We start from the raw sequence: 12,563 nt of genomic DNA on the forward strand, positions 1-12,563 counted from the left end.
TTTTCTTTATTTCTATGTTAGCCTCTGTGCACTTTGCAAAATCACCAATCAGACTTTGATTGTGACACTTCATGAGCTCAAATTTATCTTCTAATACTGAGTATTTGCCTTTTAATTCAATGCATTCATCACATTTAGAAGAATTAGGTTTATCGACACATACCTGACTGGATTGGCCATTCAAAATGAGCCATGAATGTCTGCTAATGAGTATAAGATCCATCTTCAGAGAAAAAACTTCGAGAATTCATCAGATGAACCAACTGCATTCTTCACCAACATTGCCTTTTTGCTCTTTAACGATTCAGCTTTAGGCAATAACTCTTCTACCTCAGCATCGATAACCTCCCTAGATAATCCTTCTGGTCCATCTTCACTTGAACTCGAACTTTCTTCATCCGAACTACCACTGTACCCTGAGCTATCTTCGTCTCCTGAAGATTCACCATCACTAACATTCTTGATAATTTCGGCATAGCATATAGTTCCTTCTTGAACACTGTTACCCGATTGTACGGACCAATCACAACTTTCATCTGATCAAGGCTATATTGGAATTGAGTTTGGAAGGTCCGACTTGGTTAGCATTGCCTAACTAGAACCATTATTCTTTTAGTGTTATGATAATTTCGGTTTCTAGTAAATGGATTCCAGTTTCCTAGTTGTAGCGGCTTCGTGCATTCCCGCTTGAAGTGACTTTTCTCCCCGTAGTTAAAGCAAGTGACTATTCTTTTGTCAAACCCATAATTCGTGTCCTTTCTGCTTTCCAGACTCACTCTTCCGGTTCTTTCCATGAAATCCTTTGCTCTTCTTACTGCACTTTCAAAGGCTCACTTTATATCCATCATCTCCATCTCCTTTTTCTCTACTTGAGCATAATCTTCATTGGTTATATTGATGTTACCAATTTGACTAGCTACTCAATTTGTTGTGGTTAGGCCAATATTGAAGTTGGATGAGTTGCTATAGCAAGCTTGTTAACTTGAATAGTTTAGATCAAGGGAATTTGGAGGTACAAAGGTGCGTAAGGTTCAGCTGGGGGTTGTGAATGTACAAAAGGATTGGCATTTGAAATGAAAGCGGTTTGTAGTTTTGCATGTTGGGCGGGTTGACTTGCACCACTAATCCCACCGTTAATCCCAAAGTACATTTCAGGATTTTGAGGAACTAGTATCCTTTTCGCTTTTCTAATCTCATCTGCATAAATATTTTCTAATGATATAATGCAAATTACATCTGTTTCCTTGTATAGTTTGTATTATCTATTGAATCGTTGTGTGTCGTTGAGGAACTAGTATCCAATTATCTCGTTTACATAGTATGCTCTTTCTACATCCTTTCAAAACATTAATTTGTTTGCCTCGTTCATAACGGGCAACACTTTAATCATTCTTTAACATCGTCATCCGTAGTTTGTTCGACCCGTTCGTGACGGGTTAACACTTTAATCATCCTTTGACATCGTTCATAACGGATCAAAACACTTAGTCAAGTTACCACATGTATGACAATTCTCCAAGATACAACTAGTGAACATTCCAATATGTAAAACTTAAATTTATAAACAAATTAACATACCTCAATCTTGAGCTCTTTGTTGCTTCGCGCGGCTTGACCCCTTTTCCTTCACTCCTACACATAACTTGTTCATACTTTCATGATTCATTCCAATTCCCATACATTTTTCGATAAGGTAACACTAATTCAACACATATATGAATTTCCACATACAACCATGGTCATCATGTAGTATTCAACACAATTTTGCAAAGTACATATCTAAGAAATTTTATCGAACACTTGGTGTGTGACTTTTATTGACGCCTAAAATTATTATTTTTCCATGTCATTATGCACCATCTACCTCATACATGAACTCCCAATTACACAAATCATCACAACTATTAAACATTAACATAATCGTTCATCCAACCTTCTAGTTGAATAGTTAACATCACAATTCTAACCAAATCTTCCATTTATGATCAAGTCTCAAAAACCCACTTCATGATTCATGAAGACTTTCTATCAAAACATATAAACATATCAATTTTGTTCAATTTAGCATTCACAATTGCTCATGGTTTCTTTATCAATCAACACTATACCACTAAGACACTTATTGAATTTGCTAATTTCACACATTCTCATCACACCAAAATCAACTAAATCAGGAATTGCTACTTACCTCTTGTTAGATAAGCTTAGATGATCGAGTATTGGGGTTCATGCATAAGATTGAATCTTAATTTTCTTTTCCAATTTACTGATTTTGGGTTGGAGAGGGTTTTCCCCCTCTATCTCTTGCTTTGGTCGACGCACAAACACACTGAGTGCTTATTTTTTAAATGGTTATGGTCTATTCTAAGGTTAAAATTTCACTTGTTTTCTAACTAGGTTCATATTCCTAGATATATTTTCATGGGAATAAACAATCAGTTATACTCATATATTTATTTAACACACACACACACACACACACACACACACATATATTGGGGTGTTACACGTCTACCCCCCTTAAAGGAGGTTTCGTCCCCGAAACCTCCTTACGTACCAAATAACATCGGGTAGTGCTCCCGCATTTCGTCGTCCGATTCCCATGTTAGACCCGATCCTTTTCGATGTTGCCATTGGACTAAAATTCGTCTAATAGCCTTGTTGCAAATGTGCGTTATCTTCGAATCCTTAATAGCTATTGGCCTTTCAACATAATTCATTCGCTCATCCACCTCCACCTCGATGTCGTCGAGTGGCACGTATGTCATTTCGTCCGCAAGGCACTTCCGTAATTAGGATATGTGAAACGTGTTGTGAATTCCATCGTATGAAGGCGGTAAATCCAATCGCTATGCTACCTTTCTGACTCAGGCTAAAATTTTCAAAGGCCCTATATAACGAGGACCCAGCTTTCCTTGCTTATGGAATCAGATTATACCTTTCCACGGGGAAACTTTTAACAAAACGTGATCCCCAACTTGGAACTTGATGGGGCGTCTCCTTCGATCCGCATAAGCTTTTTGTCATTATTGGGATGCTTTTAGTCAAGCTCATACAAGGTTGATTTTCTTGTTAGTCTTGGCCACTACATCCTTGGGCGCAATTTCCCTTTGTCCCACCTCCCCCCAACACACAGGAGTTCTACATTTCCTTCTGTACAATAGCTCGTACGGTGCCATTTGAATGCTACTATTATACGAAAATTCCACTAATGGCAAGTGGTCATCCCAACTTCCCCCAAAAATCCAAAATACAAGCCCTTAACATGTCTACGAGCGTCTAGATAGTCCGTTCAGATTGACCGTCTGTTTGGGGTGGTAGGCTTTACTGATATGTAATTTTGTACCCATTTGTCATGAAACTTTTGCCAAAACCGAGATGTAAATCTGGTGTCCCGATCCAACACGATGGACACAGGTACTCCATGACGAAATATGATCACATTTACATAAATTTCCACCATCTTTTCTGACGAGAAGGTTTCTCGGATGGGTAAGAAGTGGGCGCTTTTGATGAGGCAGTCTACAACTACTCATATGGCATCATGCCCCTTCTTCATTTTGGGAAGTTTAGTTACAAGGTCCATGGTCACATCTTTCAATTTCCTTATTGGAATTTCCAAAGGTTGTAACTCGCCATACAACTTCTGATGTTCCGCCTTTACTTGTGAATAGGTTAGACATCTCGTGACATATTTAACAATATCCTGCTTCATTCCGTGCCACCAATAATTTTTCTTCAAGTCTTGATACATCTTCATGGCCCCCGGATGCATCGAGTATCGGGACTTATGAGCTTCTTCGAGTAATGTGTCCTTTGCTTTACAAAACCGAGGTATCTAAGTTCAGCTAAACCTTGTTTTGATCCCCCTTGCATTTTCTTCTAGTTTATCCGCAAACCCTTTCGTCCTTTCTTTCTTTGGATCCTCCGCATCCAATGATTTTATTTGGGTTATTGTACTATCTCGAGAAAGTGGGGCGTAACTACCATTCTCATGGATTTCACTCGTATCGAAGGTGGATAGTCTTTTCGGATTAAGGCGTTTGCCACGACATCTGCTTTACACGGGTGGTAAAGGATGTCACAATCGTAATCCTAGATAAGTTCTAACCACCTTCGTTGTCTCACTAACCACCTTCGTTGTCTCATATTAAGGTCCTTTTGTTCGAAAAAGTATTTGAGACTTTTATGGTCCAAATAAATCATGCTTTTCGTCCAGTATAGATAATGCCTCTATATCTTTAAGGCGAACACCACTGTCGCTAATTCCAAGTCATGGGTGCAATAGTTACCCTCGTGTTGCTTTAGTTATCTCGAAGAGTGTCACACCCCCAAAATCCACACGCGGAGTACTACCGCTTGGAGGCGTGACATGACCAGGATCAAGCCACCAATCATATCGAACATAGCATCTAATATTAAAAGTAGTTAATGTAATTCAACACGACATGATTGATGTTCAACAAAAACGTAAATTAAGTAGCGGAAGCATAATATGAAAACCCAAAGTAAAGTGATAAGTTCAAATGTTTATCATAACGTCTACGATCCGTATCCCACAATGACCTGCTCCTCCTTGTGCAAGCTCCATAAGTACCTAAGGTCCTGCAAGGCATGCAGCAGAGAATCAACAACTAGTTGAGCGAGTTCACAGTTAATAGTTCAGTAATAGTATAGTGTGAGTAGTAGTATGTTCGTTCGTCATGTCATGTATCGTATTAGTTTCCATCGCGGCCTCCCAGGCAGGTATGCGAAGATTAGGGGATGTTCTTCCCAAGTATTCTAGACTAGGTTTATTTGTATCGCGGCCTTCCAGGCAGGTATGCGAAGATTAGTACATTTAGTTCGCGGCCTTCCTATGGCAGGTGTGCGAAGTCAGTCATAATATCGCGGCCAACCCTTGGCAGGTGTGCGAAGATCAGTTCAATAAGTGTTACTAGTCTAGCCGTATCTTATCGTTAGGTTCTACCATCTGAGTATGTACAATAAGTCATCCAATCCCATTCCCACCCGGGAACCCCATGCCTTGGTTGTGTGAACTCACCTTGGTTTGCTCGGCAGATACACAAAAGGGTTTCTTGAACTATGAGTGGTCAACCACGTCCTAACAGGGTTACCATACAAGTCAGGTTTTGACTTCAAGTAATGCACATATAAATCATAGCAAACACGTATTGCACGTTAACAGTCAAGAGCATAACATAATCATACTTGTGCGTTCTAAAACATAAGCCCAAATGTACCCGGCCCAACATGTTTTGCGATCCAACAACATGTTGTGCGATCCAACAATTCCCGGCCCAACAACATAAGTGGTCCAATAGCATACACGGCCCAATTAACAACGTACAAATATCTTGTGCGATCCGGATTGGGTTGTACGATCCGGTTTGGGCTTGTTCGGCCCAATCAGACTAACAACATTTAACACTTGTGCGGTTCATAACATCTTGTGTGATTGAAGCTTGTGCGGCCAGATCAGGTCTTGTGCGACCTGATCTTGTGCGATCAACAACTTGTGTGTTTTGGGTCCTTGTGCGACCAAGGACTCTTGTGCGATAGGTTTTAAATGTTCCGGGTTTCATGTCATTCGGTTACACATTATCAGTTTCCAATTTGGTTATCAATTAACACATTCAATCAACAGTTAATCGGTTTCCAAATCAAATCAATTAACAGTTTCCAAACCAATCCATCTAGCATACCATCGATCAAACAAGCATATTTCAATTGTTTTCTCAAGAACTCTAATCCGATCAAACATGATCATAACATAATCAACAATTCTAACAAACAATCATGAATACATCTCAACCTAATAATCATGCTTTCCGAATTTTTAAATCATCATACAACAATCCGAAAACAGGACATTATAACCGGTTAACATCTAATCGTTTTGGATTATTATCATATCACTCGATTCACAAGAACATAATCACATAACATCGTGGTTCATAACAACACTTAATCATCGTAACAATCACGGAACCAATAATTAACATACTAGCCGACTAGAGAGGGATGAAAACAAGGAGAGCTTCGAGAGATGGAATGGCCACCGGCTTCGAGAGAGATGAAGGATGTGTGTGCTGTCGAGTGGGAGAGAGAGGAGAGTACTAGGGTTTCGTGGGTGTGGGTGTTTAACAAACAACTGAGGAACAACTCCCTCATTGTGTGTGTGTTGTACGTATAAGAGGAGTGGGCCGGCCCTTGCTTGGGCTGCCCTTGAACCGAATACAAGTTGTGTGGCCCAAATGACATGTGCGATTAGGGCTGAGCAGTATACGGTTCAGAACCGTCAGAACCGGGGAACCGAACCGGAACCGCTAGATCCAAACCGTATTTTTGTATATATGGCCGGTTCTGGTTCTTAAATTTTCGTAAAAACGGTTCCCGGTTTGGTTCTGGTTAAAACCACGGTTCCGGTTAAAGAAGCACTAGAACCGGTTGGGATTATAAATATTTAAAACCCTATTTTATTAATGGGCTTTTCAACATCATACCACCATCCTAATTCTTATTCCATCCTCTTATATTTATTCCATAATCTCATCTTTCATCTTCTAACTCTTCTCCATCTCTTAACCCTAACCCTAATTGCTATCATACAAGTTCATCTCCATCAACACCCTACAAATACAAATACAGGTACGATATTCTACATGACTTTTTTTATGATTGCTTATATTTTCTTTCTAGATGTTTGCTTTCTGATACATATAGATTTCTGTATGTGAAAATAAAAATTGAACAAAGATAATCAAATCAATGTTGATCAAATTGTAAATGTGTATATAAATAGTGTATCGCTTGGTAAATACAGTAGATGCATCACTGATCAATCTATTCACGTGAACCAAATACAGTAGATGCATTATTAGTTTATTTTTTTAATTGCTAACACTTGGTTTCATTTAGATGTTTATGAGAAGATTGAGAGGATGAAGATCGAATGACGTTTGAAGATGTTTGTTTTAATTGTTAACACGATGGTTGTAATAGTTTTATTTAGAGTTTGTTTTATGGCTTGAAAATTTTCGTTGTTGCTTTGCTACTTTTATTTTGGTTGGTTTGAACTTTGAATGTTGCAACTCTTAGTTAATGTTTTGAATGGTTTGATTCGTTTTTATTGAATTGTGAATTTTACGATTTAATTGTCAACCGGTTCCGGCGAGAACTGTTTACATGAGAACCGTTTAACCGGTTCGAAACCGAACCAGAACTATTATAATATGGTTCGGTTCCGGTTCTTAAATTTAGCAACTAATGGTTCTGGTTCGGTTCCGGTTCGGTTCGGTTCGGTCCGGTTCTGAACCGTTGCACAGCCCTATGTGCGATCGTGTGTGTGTTGTGCGTTTGGGCCGTTTACATACATATATACATTACATGACACGAAGCAAATAATCATAACAATCATTCATTTAAATCAAGAAGGTTCACGCAAGCACGTATCGTTACACAAAGTAGGTTCGGAATTACGAGTTGTCACATTATCCCCAACTAAAAAGAAATTTCGTCCCGAAATTTGGTAGCACTCACTGAGGAAGCTAGGTAAAGTTATGTTGTTCACTGGTTTTCCTGGGGTGTCACATCCTCCCCCCGTTGATCTGTACCGAAATTCCGCAGTAGTAGCTTCAGCCTCAGTAGTGGTTGCATTGGTTCCGAATAACTGGGGATACTTTTCTGTCATCTGGTCTTCGCGTTCCCAGGTGTACTCTGGGCCACGACGGGAGTTCCAACGAACTCGAACAAGAGGGATTCTCTTGTTTTTGAGGACCTTAACATCCCAGTCCGTGATTTCAACTGGCTCCTCGACGAACTGCAACCGCTCGTCGATAGTGAGTTCCTTAAAAGGAACTATGAGGGTCTCATCTGACAGGCACTTCTTCAGATTCGACACGTGAAAGACATTATGGACTGCACCGAGTTCAGCTGGTAGGTTTAGCTTGTAGGCCACTTTGCCTATTTTCTCAATGATTTTGAATGGTCCGACGTACCGCGGATTTAGTTTGCCCCGTTTGCCAAAATGTACCACACCCTTCCAGGGTGAGACTTTAAGTAAAACCCGGTCCCCGACCTGAAATTCCAAAGGCTTCCTACGCTTGTCCGCGTAGGCTTTCTGACGGTCGCGTGCTGCCGCCATGCGTTGTCGTATCTGCGCAATCTTTTCCGTGGCGTCCACTACAATCTCTGGACCCGTGATCTGACTATCCCCCACCTCTGCCCAACAGAGATGTGATCGGCATTTACGTTCGTATAATGCCTCGAATGGAGCGGCTTGTATGCTGGTGCGATAACTGTTGTTATACGAAAATTCCACCAAAGGGAGATGCTTTTCCCAGCCGTTGCCGAAATCAATAACACATGCCCGAAGCATGTCTTCAAGAGTCTGGATCGTTCGATCAGACTGTCCATCCGTCTGAGGATGATATGTTGTGCTCATGTCTAACCGTGAGCCGAAAGATTTATGCATCGCTTGCCATAGCTCTGACGTGAATCGTGCATCCCGATCCGAAATGATGGAGATGGGCACCCCGTGCCTCGAAACGACTTCTTTAAGATAAACATCTGCGAGAGTGGAGAACTTATCCATTTCCTTAATAGCCAGGAAATGTGCAGACTTGGTGAGTCGATCCACGATCACCCATATAGTATCATTCCCACGCTGGGATCTGGGTAGGCCTGTAACAAAATCCATTGAAATTTCTTCCCATTTCCATTGCGGTATCTTGGGTTGCTGAAGTAGACCCGCTGGTTTCTGATATTCCACTTTGACCTTTGCACATGTCAAACACTTGCTGACGTAAGTAGCGATGTGGGCTTTCATTCTAGGCCACCAATACGTGGTTCTGATGTCGTGGTACATTTTATCCGACCCTGGATGTACCGAGTAGCGAGACTTGTGTGCTTCATCCATCACAAGCTCTCGTAAACCGCCATAGAGTGGGACCCAAATACGCCCTGTTACATAGTAGGCGCCGTCTTCCTTTCGTTCCATTCGTTGCCTTGAGCTGCGTAAGGCTTCAGCCTTGACGTTTTCAGGTTTCAATGCTTCTATCTGAGCAGTTCGTATCTGTGCAGGAAGACTAGACTGAATCGTAAGCTGTAGCGCTCGCACACGCTTAGGTAGGGTGTCCTTTCGACTGAGGGTGTCAGCCACAACATTGGCTTTGCCTGGATGGTACTTAATAGCGCATTCGTAATCGTTCAAAAGTTCAACCCATCTTCGTTGACGCATGTTCAAATCCTTTTGTTTAAGGATATGCTCGAGACTCCTGTGATCGGTATAAATTGTGCACTTGGTACCGTACAGGTAGTGTCGCCATATCTTAAGCGCGAAAACAACAGCTCCCAGCTCTAAATCGTGCGTCATGTAGTTTCGTTCGTGAATCTTGAGTTGACGTGAAGCGTAGGCAATAACTTTATCCCGCTGCATCAATACACAACCAAGCCCCTGTATTGATGCGCCACAATAGACCACAAAATCATCCGTTCCCTCTGGCAATGAGAGAATAGGTGCGCTGCAAAGCCTATCCTTTAGGTACTGGAAAGCGGTTTCCTGGGAATCTCCCCAGCGGTAGGTGACACCTTTCTGTGTCAGTAGTGTAAGCGGCTGTGCGATCTTCAAAAAGTCTTTGATGAATCGTCTGTAATACCCCGCCAAACCCAAGAATTGGCGTATTTCCGTTGGTGTACGCGGTGTAGGCCAGTTCCTGATCGAATCTACCTTGGATGGATCGACATGAATCCCATCCCTGTTTACTACGTGGCCTAGAAAGTGGACTTCACGAAGCCAGAAGTCACATTTCGAAAGCTTAGCGTACAGCTGTTCCTTTCGTAGGAGTTCCAAAATAAGTCGTAGATGCTGCTCGTGCTCCTCCTGACTCTTGGAGTAGATCAGGATGTCGTCAATAAACACTATCACAAATCTGTCTAAGTACGGCTTGCACACCCTGTTCATCAGATCCATAAATACGGCAGGCGCATTCGTTAACCCAAATGGCATGACAAGGAACTCATAGTGACCGTAGCGAGTTCTGAATGCGGTTTTGGAGACGTCCTCATCCCGGACTCTCAGCTGATGATACCCTGACCTCAGGTCTATCTTGGAGTAGTAACTCGACCCCTGCAACTGGTCGAATAAGTCGTCTATACGCGAAAGAGGATAACGGTTCTTCACCGTCACCTTGTTCAGTTCACGGTAGTCGATGCACATCCTGAAAGTGCCATCCTTCTTTTTCACGAAAAGTACTGGAGCTCCCCAAGGCGATGAGCTTGGACGAATAAAGCCCTTTTCCAAGAGCTCTTGTAGCTGCTTCGACAGTTCTTCCAGTTCGGTTGGAGCTAAACGATACGGTGCGCGGGCTATTGGTGCTGCTCCTGGAGCTAGCTCGATTTGAAACTCGACCTGGCGATGAGGCGGTAGACCAGGTAAGTCTTCAGGAAACACCTGAGGAAAGTCGCGTACGACTGGAATATCCTCCAACTTCTTTTCCTTTGCTGATGCGTCAGTGACAAGTGCCAGAATTGCAGTGTGCCCATTTCGTAAACATTTCTGCGCTTTCAAGAAGGAGATGATGCCAACCACAGCACCACTCTTGTTGCCTTGAACTTCGAGTGGTTCCTGACTAGAGCGAGGAATACGAATGATCTTTTCCTTGCATAAAATCTCTGCGTGATGTTGGGATAACCAATCCATCCCAATAACTATATCAAAGCTACCCAAAACTATGGGAATGAGATCAATCAAGAAGGTCTGACCAGCTAAGACGATGCCACAACCCTTGACTACATGTGTGGCTTCTACACTTTTACCATTCGCTAACTCTACGACATGTTTGGTGTTTAGGGGTGTTGGTGTACGTTTTAACAATTTACTCATTTTCAAGGACATATAACTTGTATCAGCACCCGAATCAAATAAGACAGTAACATAAATATCGTCGAGAAGAAACTTACCCATAACCACATTGGGATCATTCATTGCGTCGCCCCGACCCAACACAAAAGCATGACCCCGAGCTTCGTTGCCATTGTTGTTGTTGTTTCCCCCGTTGTTGTTGTCCCCGTTGCCCTGGTTATTGTTGTTGTTGCGATTCTGGTTCTAGTTCAATTGAGGGCAATCACGTTTGAAGTGGCCTTCAGCCCCACACTGGAAACATCCCCAGTTTCCACGCTGTGGCTGCTGCTGCTGGTTCTGTGGAGCTGGCGGTGGGAGTTGCTGGTTCTGATTTGCTGGTCGTGAGCTTCTACAATCCTTAGCCTCATGACCCATCTTGAGGCATCTTTGACAACGTTCCCTGCGACATCTTCCACTGTGGTGTTTGTTGCACCTACTACACCATGGGTGAATCCCTCGATATCCACCCTGCCCCTGACTGCCTGATGATTGTTGATTCGGACTCTGGTAATCATTAGTCTTGCGCTGCTGTGCTTGAGACTGAACAGAAACTGATCCCTTGCTGGAATCCCCCTCCCATTTTCTCTTGTTGTCACTGGGAGTAGCAGAATTAGTGATAGCAGTAGTGGTAGCACTGATGCATTTTGGCAGCTTGTTCTGTTCCACTGCCTGATCGGTGAGTCGATGAGCAAGACGCTGAATGTCTTGGATGTTGTTGAGGTTAGCCGACGTCACGTGGCTCTGAATCTCTGGCGCAAGCCCCTTGAGATACAACTCAATGTGCTTAACTGGAGGGTCCACCATCGTTGGACACAAGATGGCCAGTTCGTTTGACCGTTTTGTATAAGCTTCGATTTCTGACCCCGTCATCTTCAGATGATACAGCTCCACCTCCAACTTGTGGATGTCATCTCGCGTGCAGTATTCTCGTTTGATCAGTTCTTTGAAATCTTCCCAGGGTGTGGCGTTAGCAGCTGCCAACCCTAAGATCTGAACTTGTGCGTTCCACCAGGTTAGCGCAATTCCTTCCAACGTGCCTGTGGCGTACTTGACCCTGCGAGCCTCAGGGCATTCACACATCTCAAATACCGACTCGAGCTTTTCAAACCAATGGAGTAGTCCCACTGCTCCTTCCGTGCCACTGAAAGTGCTTGGACGACAGTCCATGAAGTTCTTGAAAGTGCAGATAGGTTGCTGTGCGGGTTGACCTATTGTGTATGAATAGGACAAAGTTTAAACACGAGAACTAGTTTAGGAGTGTAGGATCTAAAGATCCTAGTGTGTGCTATGACTACAGGATATACCTCCTCCTTGTGTGGCTGCAAGTGCCGCAGCAACTTGTTCGTTGATGAGAGCCGTCAACTGGGCTTGAGTCATGTTAATACGTCCAGACATGATCTTCATAGTAAAAGTAGGGAAAGTGAGAATGGTTCGCGAGTAGTGCGATGACAGAAGAGTGTAAGCACATAGGTATTCTCATGTAATAGAGTCATGTGTATCTAAGCGTACTACGAGCAAAGTTCTATGTAGTTCTAACAAGTAGGCAATAAACATAAACCTTATTACCTAGGATGTCGAGTCTTGCACGTGGAGCGAAGCGTCATTGTGGATCGTTGAGAGTACTGTTCTGGTTATAGTCTGGTTTTAATAAAAACGTTTT

The sequence above is a fragment of the Helianthus annuus genome, chromosome 10, assembly GCF_002127325.2.
Source record: "Helianthus annuus cultivar XRQ/B chromosome 10, HanXRQr2.0-SUNRISE, whole genome shotgun sequence".
NCBI lineage: Eukaryota > Viridiplantae > Streptophyta > Magnoliopsida > Asterales > Asteraceae > Helianthus > Helianthus annuus.